Below are 13751 nucleotides of genomic sequence, written 5' to 3'. Positions count from 1 at the left end.
TAAGCTAAAGAATTCCCAGAGCTTGCAGAAGGCTAGTATATAGTCACATTTTGACCACCCAAAGTGGAGAGTCCTTTTTAATTTTTTTTAATGAAGTTATAGATAGCATTTATTACCTTGGTATATCACACTGGTCTTCTTGCTGTTACTTCACATGTAAATGTTTTTTCATCTTCCTGCCTTCCCACAGTCTGGCTACACAGCGCGTCCTTGACCCATTAGTTCACATCAACAATGTGCTTATTCTATGTCCCTAACACCATTCCTCTGCAGGGTCAAAGGTCTGGTCCATAAACCCTTCCCTGCAGGAAGTTTAGTGCTTGCGAAAGAATCTGTAATAAACCAGGTCTCCCAGGATGGCCAGCTCCAGTTAGAGGACAATGGAAAGTAGAGGCTTGTAGGTTATCACTTTTTTGACATTGACCGGACAATCTTTTGACTTTTGCTCAAGTTTTCACTTGTGTTTACCAATCTCTTCTTGGTATGTTCCAGCAGGTCACGTTCCTCCACCAGTTCTTCTATGGTTTTGAAGCCATAGAAGAACTGGTCAGTCTTCTATGCCAGTCTTCATCTGGTCAGTTTCTATGCCAATCCCATGAGAATTCTTAGTACTCTGGGTGGCCCAGTTCAGATTGTCAGTGCCTTGCAAAAGCAACCCCCTTTGAGACTGTCGCCAACTCATATGGTCATTCTCTACAGTGTATGTGCCATGTTTCATATCTCCTTGGCCCCTAGGTCTGACTGTCAAAGGTGTGCTTCTCACTTCTGGGTGGAGTATGGCAAGGTCCTTCTGGTAGGTTTGAAGCTTAGACATCATAAGGTTATAGAAAGATAGGGGGCATTGGCCCTGGCCGGTTGGCTCAGTGATTGAGCGTTAGCCTGGCGTGTGAACGTCCTGGGTTTGATACCCGGTCAGGGCACACAGGAGAAGTGACCATCTGCTCCTCACCCCTCCCCCTCTCCCTTCTCTTTCTCTCTCACTCTCGATCCTCTCTTCCTCTTCTGCAGCTATGGCTTGGTTGGAGTTGGCCCCGGGCACTGAGGATGGCTCCATGACCTTGTCTCAATGCCGCTAAAAATATCACGGTTGCCAAGCAATGGAGCAACGGCCTCAGATGGGCAGAGTATCTCTCCCTAGTGGGTTTGATGGATGGATCATGGTCAGAGCACATGCGGGAGTCTGTCTCTCTGCTTTTCCGCTTCTCACTTAAGAAGAAATAAATAAATAAGTAAAAAGAAAAAAGGATGGGGGGGCATAACGTAGTTCCTCTTTCATCTCTGCCAACATTTCATTTGCTTCCTGTTGCTTGTCAGCAAAATCTCTGATCAGTATCTTCTCTTTTGTCCCTCTAGTCCCCCAAACCCACTCCAGCTCCCTTCATAGGGTAGTTGTGGCACCTTAGTTGTTCATTAATTGCTTTCTCATATGTTCCTTAACTGGGGGGGCTCCAGCAGAGTCAGTGACCCCTTGCTCAAACCAGTGACCTTGAGCTCAAGCCAGCAACCTTAGGCTTCAAGCCAGGGACCGTGGGTCACATCTAGGATCCCACTCTCAAGCCGGCCATCCTGCACTGGAGCTGGTGAGCCTACACTCAAGCTGGATGAAACTGCGCTCAACCTTGTGACATTGGGGTTTCAAACCTGGGTCCTCAGTGTCCCAAACCAACGCCACTGCCTGGTCAGACAAAACTGGACCTCTTATATGATGATGATGAGAATGTAAAATGGTACAACAATTTTGGAAGTTTGGAAGTTTCTTTTTTCTTTTTGTGACAGAGACAGAGAGAGAGAGACAGAGAGAGGGACAGATAGGGACAGACAGACAAGAAGGGAGATAGATGAGAAGCATCACTTCTTCGTTGTGGTACCGTAGTTGTTCATTGACTGTTTTCTCATATGTGCCTTGACCAGGGGGCTCCAGCAGAGCTAGTGACCCTTGCTCAAGCCAGCGACCTTGGGCTTTAAGCCAGCGACCTTTGGGCTCAAGGCAGTGACCCTGCACACAAGCTGGTGTGTCTGCACTCAAGCCGGCAACTTCAGGGTTTTGAACCTGGGTCCTCCGCGTCCCAGTCCATTGCTCTATCCACTGCACCACCGCCTGGTCAGGCTGGAAGTTTCTTATAAAGTTAAACCCGCCCTGGCCGGTTGGCTCAGCAGTAGAGCGTCGGCCTAGCGAGTGGAGGACCCGGGTTCGATTCCCGGCCAGGGCACATAGGAGAAGCGCCCATTTGCTTCTCCATCCCTCCGCCGCGCTTTCCTCTCTGTCTCTCTCTTCCCCTCCCGCAGCCAAGGCTCCATTGGAGCAAACATGGCCCGGGCGCTGGGGATGGCTCTGTGGCCTCTGCCCCAGGCGCTAGAGTGGCTCTGGTCGCAACATGGCGATGCCCAGGATGGGCAGAGCATCGCCCCCTGGTGGGCAGAGCGTCGCCCCGTGGTGGGCGTGCCGGGTGGATCCCGGTCGGGCGCATGCGGGAGTCTGTCTGACTGTCTCTCCCTGTTTCCAGCTTCAGAAAAATGAAAAAAACAAAACAAAACAAAAAAACCCATACTTCTCATTTTCCACTTCTAAACATTAACAGCAATTCCACTTCTAGGTATTTACCCACAAGAAATGAAAATACTTGATTACACAAACTGTATATAATTACATTTATGCAGCTGTAGCCACAATAGTAAAAAGAATGGGAAAAACCATAATGTCTTTCAACAAGTGACTAGATAAATAATATGTGGTACATCCACACAATGGAATATTACACAGCAATAATAAGTAATGAATTGATGATACTTGTAACAACCAGAATGCATTTCCAAGATGTTATGCTGAATGAAAAAAGCCAAACGTAAAATAGCACAGCCCATATAATTTAGACAAAATTCTTTAAAAAACTAGAGTACAGGGACAGAAAAGAGATGTAGGGTTTCCTGGAGTGAGAGGTGGGGCTGGAGATTGTCTGGGAAGAGGCACAAGAGAACTTTCTTGGTGATGGAAATATTTCCAATCTTAATTGTGAGTGGATACATTTGTCAAAACTCATTGACTTGTACAATTAACATGGATGCACTTATTGTATATAAATTGTACTTTTATAAGGTTGATTTTTCAAAACGGAGGAGGCCTTGGCCGGTTGGCTCAGTGGTAGAGCGTCGGCCTGGCATGCGGGGGACCCAGGTTCGATTCCCGGCCAGGGCACATAGGAGAGGCGCCCATTTGCTTCTCCACCCCCCCTCCTTCCTCTCCCGCAGCCAAGGCTCCATTGGAGCAGGGATGGCCCGGGTGCTAGGGATGGCTCCTTGGCCTCTGCCCCAGGCGCTAGAGTGGCTCTGGTCTCAGCAGAGCTACCCCCCAGAGGGGCAGAGCATCGCCCCCTGGTGGGCGGAGCATCGCCCCTGGTGGGCGTGCTGGGTGGATCCCGGTCGGCGCGTGCCGGAGTCTGTCTGACTGTCTCTCCCCGTTTCCAGCTTTGGAAAAATACAAAAAAAAAAAAAAATTAAAAATTAAAAATTAAAAATTAAAAATAAAAAAAAAAACGGAGAAAACAATTGACAAAATCAAAATAAAAACATAAGAATAAAAAATAAATACAGCCTGACCAGGTGGTGGCGCAGTGGATAGAGCATCGGACTGGGATGCGGAAGGACCCAGGTTCGAGACCCCGAGGTCGCCAGCTTGAGTGCGGGCTCATCTGGCATGAGCAAAGAGCTCACCAGCTTGGACCCAAGGTCGCTGGCTCCAGCAGGGGGTTACTCGGTCTGCTGAAGGCCCACGGTCAAGGCACATGTGAGAAAGCAATCAATGAACAACTAAGAAGTCGCAACGCGCAAAGAGAAACTGATGATTGATGCTTCTCATCTCTCTCCATTCCTGTCTGTCTGTCCCTGTCTATCTCTGCCTCTGTAAAAAAATAAATAAATAAATAAATAAATACAGCCTGATCAAGCAGTGGCACAGTGGATAAAGCATCGGACTGGCACGCGGAGGACCCAGGTTCGAGACCCTGAGGTGCCCAGCTTGAGCGTGGGCTCATCTGGTTTGAGCAAGGCTCACCCGCTTGAGCCAAAGGTCGCTGGCTCAAGCAAGGGGTAACTCAGTCTGCTGGAGCCCCCCAGTCAAGGCACATATGAAAAAGCAATCAATGAACAACTAATGTGCCGCAATTGACGCTTCTCATCTCTCTCCCTTCCTGTCTGTCTGTCCCTAACTGTCCCTCTCTCTGACTCTCTCTGTCTCTGTCACACACACACACAAAAATAGAATACTTAAATCATCTACAACTAGAAAAGAAATTGAATCAGTAGTCAAAGATATTCCCACAAATCTAGTTCCATGACAAAATAGCTTCATTGTTAAATTCAATTACATGTTCAAGAAACAAATACTTCTAAACATTCATAAATTATTCCAGGGTATAGCATAAGAGGGAATACTTCTTCTCTTGTTTAACAACATAATCTTAATACCAAAACCTGTCATGGATAATACAAGAAAGGAAAATATATTGAAATAACAGGTCAATATCACTCATGAACATAAATTTTAAAATCTTGAATAAACAAAACATTAGCAAACTGAAACAGGTAACATATAAGAGGATAATATATCATGACTCAAATAGGTTATCCCAGAAATGGAGTTTGATAACATTAGAAAATTCAATTCATGTAATCCTCCACATAAATAAAGAATAAAAAAAATATTGATCTCAAAAACAAAAAATGCATTTGATAAAATTTACCATCCATTACTAATTAACACTTTGAGCAAATTAAGAATGGATGAGAATGTCTATAACTTGATGAGGGATATCTATAAAACACCTCCAGCAAACATCACATTTCATATTGGAATCTTTCCTTCTGACGTCAGAAACAGGGCGTGTCTGATTTGGTTAGGAAGAAACAAACCTGTTATTTGTTAATAAATAAGTGTGTAGCAAGAAAATCCAAAAGAGGCTACAGATAAATTATTTCAATTTATGGAAATGTTTAATACATTAGCAAAATCAGCTTGAAAATTAATTATATGTAAAGACAAACAACCAAATTAAAAAATGGGCAAAGGACTTGAATAGACATTTTCTCCAAAAAAGATATACAAATGGCTAATAAATATATGGGAAAATGCTCAACATCATCAGTCATTAGGGAAATGCAAATCAAAATCACAAATAGATACCACTTTGCATGTACTAGGGTGACTATCATTATTATTATTATTATTTTTACAGAGACAGAGAGAGAGTCAGAGAGAGGGATAGATAGGGACAGACAGACAGGAACGAAGAGAGATGAGAAGCATTGATCATCAGTTTTTTGTTGTGACACCTTAGTTGTTCATTGATTGCTTTCTCATATGTGCCTTGACCGCGGGCCTTCAGCAGACCGAGTAACCCCTTGCTTGAGTCAGCGACCTTGGGTCCAAGCTGGTGAGCTTTGCTCAAATCAGATGAGCCCGCGCTCAAGCTGGCGACCTCGGGGTCTCGAACCTGGGTCCTCTGCATCCCAGTCTGACACTCTATCCACTGTGCCTAGGGTGACTATTATAAAAAGTGGAAATAGCAAGTGTTGGTGAGACTGTGGAGAAATTGGAACACTTGTACATTATTGATGGGAATGTAAAATGATTCAGCCATTATAGAAACAATCTGACTGTTCCTTAAAATGTTAATCATAGAATTACCAATTAACACAGCAATTCAAAAGAACTGAAAACATGGATTTAAGCAGATACTTGTACACAAATGTTCATTGCAATATGATGAAGGGTGATGAAAGTGTTTTGGAAATAGGTAGTGGTAATGGTTGTACAACATTGTGAATGTAATTAAAACCACTGAATTGTACACTTAAAAATGGTTAAAATGGCAAATCTCATGTTATATAAATTTTAACACAAAAAACCAATTGCTTATCTATATCAGAAACAATTAGAAAATAAAATTTGAATACGGTATTTTTTTAAATAGCACAAAAGATATAAATAACCTAATAATAAAATATGTATAATACTTCTTTGGAGAAAATGATAAAATTTTGACAAATTTTAAAGACAAGGTAAATGGGCCCTGGCCAGTTTTCTCAGTGGTAGAGCATTAGTCAGTATGTGGACATCTGGGTTTGATTCCCAGTTGGGGCACACAGGAGAAGCGACCATCTGCTTCTCCACCCCTCCCCTTTCCCTTCTCTTTTTATCTTTCTCTCTTCCCCTTTCACAGCCATAGCTTGATTGGTTCAAGAGCATTGCCTAGGTTCAAGTGCACTGCCCAGGCACTGAGGATGGTTCCATGGAGCCTCAGTTGTGAGCATGACCCAAGATGGGCAGAGCATCAACCTCAGATGGGATTGCTGGGTGGATCCTGGCCAGGGTGCATGTAAGAAAAGAAGAAGAAGGAAAAAGTGACAAGGCAAATAAAAAGAGAGAGATACATGGCCCTGGAGGGATAGCTTGGTTGGTTAGAGCAGTGATCCCCAATCCCCGGGCCACGGACCAGTATCGGTCCGTGGGCCATTTGGTACCGGTTGCAGAGAAAGAATAAATAACTTATATTATTTCCGTTTTATTTATATTTAAGTCTGAACGATGTTTTATTTTTAAAAAATGACCAGATTCCCTCTGTTACATCTGTCTAAGACTCACTCTTGATGCTTGTCTCGTAAGTTTGACAATTATATTTAAAAATACCACAGTTTTTTACGCCGGTCGCATAATTTTATTTTGTGCATTTATCCGTCCCACCCTAAAGGCCAGTCCGTGAAAATATTTTCTGACATTAAACCGGTCCGTGGCCCAAAAACTGTTGAAAGTCACTGGGTTAGAGTATAACCCTGAAGCACAGAGGTTGCCCTTCCGATCACTGGTCAGGGCACGTACAAGAACAGATCCATGTTCCTGTCTCTCTCTCTCTCTCTTCCTTTCTCACTAAAATCAATAAATAAAATATATATTATTTATTTATTTATTTATTTATTTATTTTTATTTTAAAAAGAGAGGTATAGGCCCTGGCCGGTTGGCTCAGCGGTAGAGCGTCGGCCTAGCGTGCGGAGGACCCGGGTGCGATTCCCGGCCAGGGCACACAGGAGAAGCACCCATTTGCTTCTCCACCCCTCCGCCGCGCTTTCCTCTCTGTCTCTCTCTTCCCCTCCCGCAGCCAAGGCTCCATTGGAGCAGAGATGGCCCGGGCGCTGGGGATGGCTCTGTGGCCTCTGCCTCAGGCGCTAGAGTGGCTCTGGTCGCAATATGGCGACGCCCAGGATGGGCAGAGCATCGCCCCCTGGTGGGCAGAGCGTCGCCCCTGGTGGGCGTGCCGGGTGGATCCCGGTGGGGCGCATGCGGGAGTCTGTCTGACTGTCTCTCCCCGTTTCCAGCTTCAGAAAAATGAAAAAATGAAAAAAAAAAAAAAAAAGAGAGGTATAGGTATTGTATTGAAAGATTGGAAGACTCAGTGTTATTAAAATGTCAATTCAATCCAAATTAATCTCTAAATTTAATGCAATCATAATTCCAGTATAAATCCTACTAAGGTTATTTGTTTTGTTGCTCTTGTGAAACTAATTCTAAAATTATTATGGAAATGCAAGGGGCCAAGAAAAAGATAAGATGGGAGGACTTGCTTTACCAGTCATTAAGACATTATAAAGTTTTAATAATTGTCCTGACCTGTGGTGGCGCAGTAAATAAAGCATTCACCTGGAATGCTGAGGTCGCTGGGCTTGAAACCCTGGGCTTGAAACCCCGGGCTTGCCGAGTCAAGGCACATATGGGAAGCTACTATAGTACTATGAGATGGTGCTTCCTGCTCCTCCCCACCCTCTTCTCTATAAAACAAAAAAAAATTCTGTTCATAAAGAGGACAAAATGGCAAGCCACAGAATGTGAGAAGATATTTGTAGTACATATATGCTACAAAAGATGACAAGTACCTTTAAAAAAATCCGAGACAAAATGAGAAAAATGTTTTTTTGTTTTTTTGTTTTGTTTTTTTTTTTCATTTTTCTGAAGCTGGAAACAGGGAGAGACAGTCAGACAGACTCCCGCATGCGCCCCACCGGGATCCACCCGGCACGCCCACCAGGGGCGGTGCTCTGCCCCCCAGGGGGCGATGCTCTGCCCATCCTGGGCGTCGCCATATTGCCACCAGAGCCACTCTAGCGCCTGAGGCAGAGGCCACAGAGCCATGCCCAGCGCCTGGGCCATCTTTGCTCCAATGGAGCCTTGGCTGCGGGAGGGGAAGAGAGAGACAGTGAGGAAAGCGCGGTGGAGGGGTGGAGAAGCAAATGGACGCTTCTCCTATCTGCCCTGGCCGGGAATCGAACCCGGGTCCTCCGCACGCTAGGCCGACGCTCTACCGCTGAGCCAACCGGCCAGGGCCCTGTTTTTTTTTTTTTTTAATTATTTTTATTTATTCATTTTAGAGAAGAGAGAGAGAGAGAGAGAGAGAGAGAGAAGGGGGAAGAGCAGGAAGCATCAACTCCCATATGTGCCTTGACAGGGCAAGCCCAGGGTTTTGAACCGGCGAGCTCAGTGTTCCAAGTTGATGCTCTATCCACTGTGCCACCACAGGTCAGGCCAAGAAAAATGTTTTGAATAGGAACTTCACAGTAGAGAAAAAAACAAATGTCCAATAAGCATGTGAAAAAATGCTCAATCTCGGCCCTGGCCAGTTGGCTCAGCAGTGGAGCGGCGGCCTGGCGTGCGGGGGACCCAGGTTCGATTCCCGGCCGGGGCACATAGGGGAGGTGCCCATTTGCTTCTCCACCCCCCCCCCTCCTTCCTCTCTGTCTCTCTCTTCCCCTCCCGTGGCTGGGGCTCCATTGGGGCAGGGATGGCCCGGGCGCTGGGGATGGCTCCTTGGCCTCTGCCCCAGGCGCTGGAGTGGCTCTGGTCGCGGCAGAGCGACGCCCTTGAGGGGCAGAGCGTCACCCCCTGGTGGGCAGAGCGTCGCCCCTGGTGGGCGTGCCGGGTGGATCCCGGTCAGGCGCATGCGGGAGTCTGTCTGACTGTCTCTCCCTGTTTCCAGCTTCAGAAAACTACAAAAAAAATAAAAAAAATTTTTTTTAAAGCTCAATCTCATTAATAAGCAATGGAAATGCCAACTAAAATACAATGTATAACAACAATATTTAAAGTCAGGGTGAGAGGATATGGAAGTATATTTTTGTAAGATTCCAATCAATTTTTCTTCACCAAATGAAGAACCACATCTTAACGTCCTAAATGTCAGGGGCTATGTTGATATGTTTTAGGAAAACTGTCACATCATCTGGCACAGCAGCTAAATCGGGGCTACCATTTGGTTTTGCCCAACATTATCCTGCTTTTGCTAAGGGCCAGAGTAATGAGTTAAATGAAGATATAACAGGGTCCACCACTGCTGCATCCTCTGTGGGTGTCTATAATCACCACCATTCACCCTTGGGATGGGGTATTTCTTCTGACTTACAATCTTGGCAAGAATAGAGGGCAGTTTCCACTCATCCATTTCTATGCCAATGGCTCTTATTTTAACCAATGTGAGAGTTCTGCTAGCTGTTCAGTATTATACATCTATTCTAGTTATGGATTCAGGGACCAGGGAAATACCCTCAGGTGAGTATGTGGACCTATTGCATCCACTGGGGGATGGACTTGGCCAGGTCTCCTTTTATTACCTGGCCTGTGTATGCCCCATTCTGATATATGTTCTTTTTTTTAAAATTTATTTTTTATTTATTCATTTTAGAGAGGAGAGGGAGAGACAGAGAGAGAGAGAGACAGAGACAGAGACAGAGAGGAGAGACAGAGAGAGAGAAGGGGGGAGGAGCTGGAAGCATCAACTCCCATATGTGCCTTGACCAGGCAAGCCCAGGGTTTCGAACCGGCGACCTCAGCATTTCCAGGTCGACGCTTTATCCACTGCGCCACCACAGGTCAGGCCCTGATATATGTTCTTAATGGCATTTCGGTCCTCTAGTACCAATGTCAGCTTATACCCTGTATCCAAAGCCTTGAAAGATCTGAGTATTCCCCTTTCCTCAGGGTACAGTTGCTCTGATAAGTGGCAGTGAGAACCTTTGGGGGAGGAGTGAAATAGTTACTATGACATAAGCTTGCTGTGGCCTCCCCTTCAATCAAGGGACTCTGCAGCCAAAAAATGGTTTGGGTCTGGACATGGGGTGACAGATCATGATTTTCCTTTGCAGTGGTTGACAGCAGCCTTATGTTCACTCATTCTTGCTAATTTGTGACTATATAAGTCAAGAAATGCCCTCCTTGGCTGCCCATCTACCTAGAAAGACCACTGTCTATTGGCCGTCATACTACATCTCAGCTTACCATTTTGTCTTTCTGCCCGTTCCAGGAAATGTGTCCGCCTTGAATCTGATGACTAAGTGCTGTAACCTGGCCTCTGTTCTGAGCTCCTCTCATACCCACTGACTCTGTGAAGCCCAGTTCCATAGCAGCTTCTGCTACCATCCACTTTGCCCTGCAGAGGATAGCCACTACTGAGCTGCAAATGGTGCCAGGGACTCTCCACCAAACTACAATAGTTTCTCATTTTATTGAAGGGACTATCTCTGGGCCTGCATGAGAAACACAGTTGGCTGGAAGGTTCTCTGATTATATATAATGATAATTTCTTTTTTTAATTTAGAAATTAAATTTAATGGGGTGACATGGATCAGTAAGAGTACATAGGTTTCAGGTAAATATCTCTATAGCATTTGAACTGTTGATTGCACTGTGCGCCCATCACCCAAAGTCAAATAATCATAATCTCCTTCTGGTGTGCAAACCACTCTGAGCCTTTTGACCCCTTCTCCGGTACTCTGATGGAAGTTCCAGCATCTCCACCCCATTTTCTATAATGCAGAGTTTATCTTAGACTTTGAAGATCTAGTTCAGTGGCATGTTGCAATTAGATTCAGGTGTCTTTGCTATGCCCTTACAATGTTAAATCCTCAGTCATGGAGAATATCCCAGATCAACAAACTCTTCATTATTCAGCCCTATATTCCACCCCCAAACCCAGTCCAGCACCCTCAAGATCCATTCCAAAATATTTCATCCCAAATTCTGCTGCTACATGTCAGCCAGATCCTGAAGCTCTTTTGGTGAACAATCGCTTACTTCCCACAGCTGGGGTAGTACTTCCCCACTTGGCTCATGATGAGACTTGACCATAGCTATTGGTCTACAATCACAGAGAAAGTCAGGGTCAGGTCTTGATGTGGGCCAGTATCATCTTGTGAGGCATTTGCTTCAAGTGAGGGCTTTGTATGATATTCAGGCAAAGAGAGACTACTCTCCTTCAGCAGGGGGGAGAGGTCACTTCTGCTGGTCCAAAGGGTTCAGGAAAATCTGGGGGTTCCAGACGTCAGGGTCCTACTTCTTCTCCACCAAGGCCCTGACTTGCTGGGTCTTTAAATATATAACCTACTATGCCAAAGGAGAAGTCCCTTCACTAAATACAACAATGGTTCCACTAAAATGGAAATTAAGACACTAACCTGGGCTCACAGCAAAGAAGGAGGTTACTTTCTGAGGTGACTGATCCCAGATACCAAGGGGACACTGGGTTGTAGCCACACAGTGAAAGTAGGGAACACTATTTCCGGAACTCATGGGATTCCCCCATGTGCCTCTTCCTTCTTCCGCGTCCAGTAGTAAAAGTTAAAGAAAAATGGTAGCAACTCAATTCTGAGGATTTAGATTCTTCAAGGATAAAAGTTTGGCCTGACATGTGGTGGCACAGTGGATAGAGCCTTGATCTGGAGTACTGAGGTTGCTGGTTCAAAACCTGGGGCTTGCCTGGTCAAGGCACATACAAGAAGCAATCAAATAAACAACTAAAGTGAAGCAACTATGATCTCGCTCCCTCCCTTGCCTCTCTAAAATCAACAAATAAAATCTTAAAAAAAAAAAAAGAATAAAGGTTTGGTCACCTGACCTGGTTAAAACACAAACAAACTAAAGTGCTTTTTTAGGGCAAAGTCAAAGTGAAAATACAATCAGCAATGAAAGAGGAAAGCTATAAATATCAACTTCTGACAAGTTACGTGAATAAGGATCGGAGAAGTTATGGGTATTTTCTTTCTTGCTTGTTTTGTATTATATACTTTTTCTATATATTAATTTTCCCCTCCTTTGTTTCCCTTATTTATTGTATATATATGATTGCTGTTGGTAGTGAACTTTATGATATAGTATTTAGGTTACAGAATCCACTAGAGGAAATGTGGCTGAACTAGGAGAGATATTAGCATCACTCAGAGATAGATACTGTTACTATAGAGACTTTGCATCTCCACTTTAGGAGAAGGGTGCTGGAGCATCTTTGTGCAAAGGACAATTGCATCTGGTTAGGTAAAACCATGAAATTATTACTGTTCAAATATGTATAGAAAGGTGTGTGTAAAGGCTGAGCAGTAAAAGGGGTTGACTGTGTCAATTATTTACTCCTTGCCTTTCTGCTCCAAATCCATTTTTCCTGTCTCGTCTTTCTGTTTTTGGGTGGGGCTGGGACTCTTCAAACTTGTTTCCCAGACTCTATTACTAACTGGCTTTCTGCTAGGTTCTGCTAATAGAAGGCACTATGGAAGGCAAAAGGAGAGAGACTCTTCTCATTTTTTTTTGTCTTGTTTATAGTCACTTTATCATTGGAAGTTGACTTTTTTCTACATCCCAAAAACCAGCTTTATAGATGGCTCTTCTGAGGAGAGAACAGCAGCTCCTGGTGGCTTGTCTGCCTTTGAGTTCCAACTCTGCAGGGGCCCCACCTGGTCGGCTAGGTCATACTAATCCCACCTCTTCCCTTGTGCTTCCTCAGCCCTTGCTGCTTCCTTTAGTTATTAGTTCCAGGTTGTTTCAGTGTTCTCTCTCTCTCTCTCTCTCTCGATTGATTTTAGAAAGAGAGAGGAAGGGAGAGAGAGAGAGAGAGAAACATTGATTTGTTGTTCCACTTTTTAATGCATTCATTGGCTGATTCTTTTTTTTTTTTTTTTTTGGTATTTTTCTGAAGCTGGAAATGGGGAGAGACAGTCAGCCAGACAGACTCCCGCATGCGCCCGACTGGAATCCACCCGGCACGCCCACCAGGGGGTGATGCTCTGCCCACCGGGGGCGATGCTCTGCCCCTCCGGGGCATCACTCTGTTGCGACCAGAGCCACTCCAGCGCCTGGGGCAGAGGCCAAGGAGCCATCCCCAGTGCCCTGGCCATCTTTGCTCCAATGGAGCCTCGCCGCGGGAGGGGAAGAGAGAGACAGAGAGGAAGGAGAGGGGGAGGGGTGGAGAAGCAGATGGGCGCTTCTCCTGTGTGCCCTGGCCGGGAGTCGAACCCAGGACCTCTGCACGCCAGGCTGACGCTCCACCACTGAGCCAACAGGCCAGGGCCTGGTTGATTCTTGTATGTGCTTGAACTAGGGATTGAACCTGCAACCTTGGCTTATGGGGATGATGCTCTAACCAACTGAGTTACCTGATCAGGGCTTTTCTCTTTTCACTCTTTTAATTCCTCAATTCCTATGTAACCAATCCCCTCTATTTGAAATACATAATGTTGTTTCTAGTTTTCTGATTAGGCCCTATCTGATATACAAACTTACCCTCAGTGATAGAATAGATAACTATGGTATTGACATACCACACTGGAATAGTTTACAAGGAAAATGAATCTTCCTCAAATAATACTGAAAGAAGCAAATTACAACTGAATTCATACAGTATGACTTCATTTCTACACAGTTTAAACACTGGTAACATTAAGCTATATA

The 13751-nt window shown here is 44.9% G+C and overlaps 1 pseudogene; it reads right to left on the bottom strand.

Annotated features, from left to right (window-relative positions):
- Positions 1-313: 313 nt before the first annotated feature.
- LOC136322666 (vesicle transport through interaction with t-SNAREs homolog 1B-like) lies at positions 314-11146 on the bottom strand (annotated as a pseudogene).
- Between the last annotated feature and the right edge of the window lie 2605 nt (positions 11147-13751).

This window comes from Saccopteryx bilineata, chromosome 2 (genome assembly GCF_036850765.1).
Source record: "Saccopteryx bilineata isolate mSacBil1 chromosome 2, mSacBil1_pri_phased_curated, whole genome shotgun sequence".
Lineage (NCBI taxonomy): Eukaryota > Metazoa > Chordata > Mammalia > Chiroptera > Emballonuridae > Saccopteryx > Saccopteryx bilineata.
The sequence above is the reverse complement of the archived record's forward strand: the minus strand, read 5'-3'. Positions and strand labels throughout refer to the sequence as shown.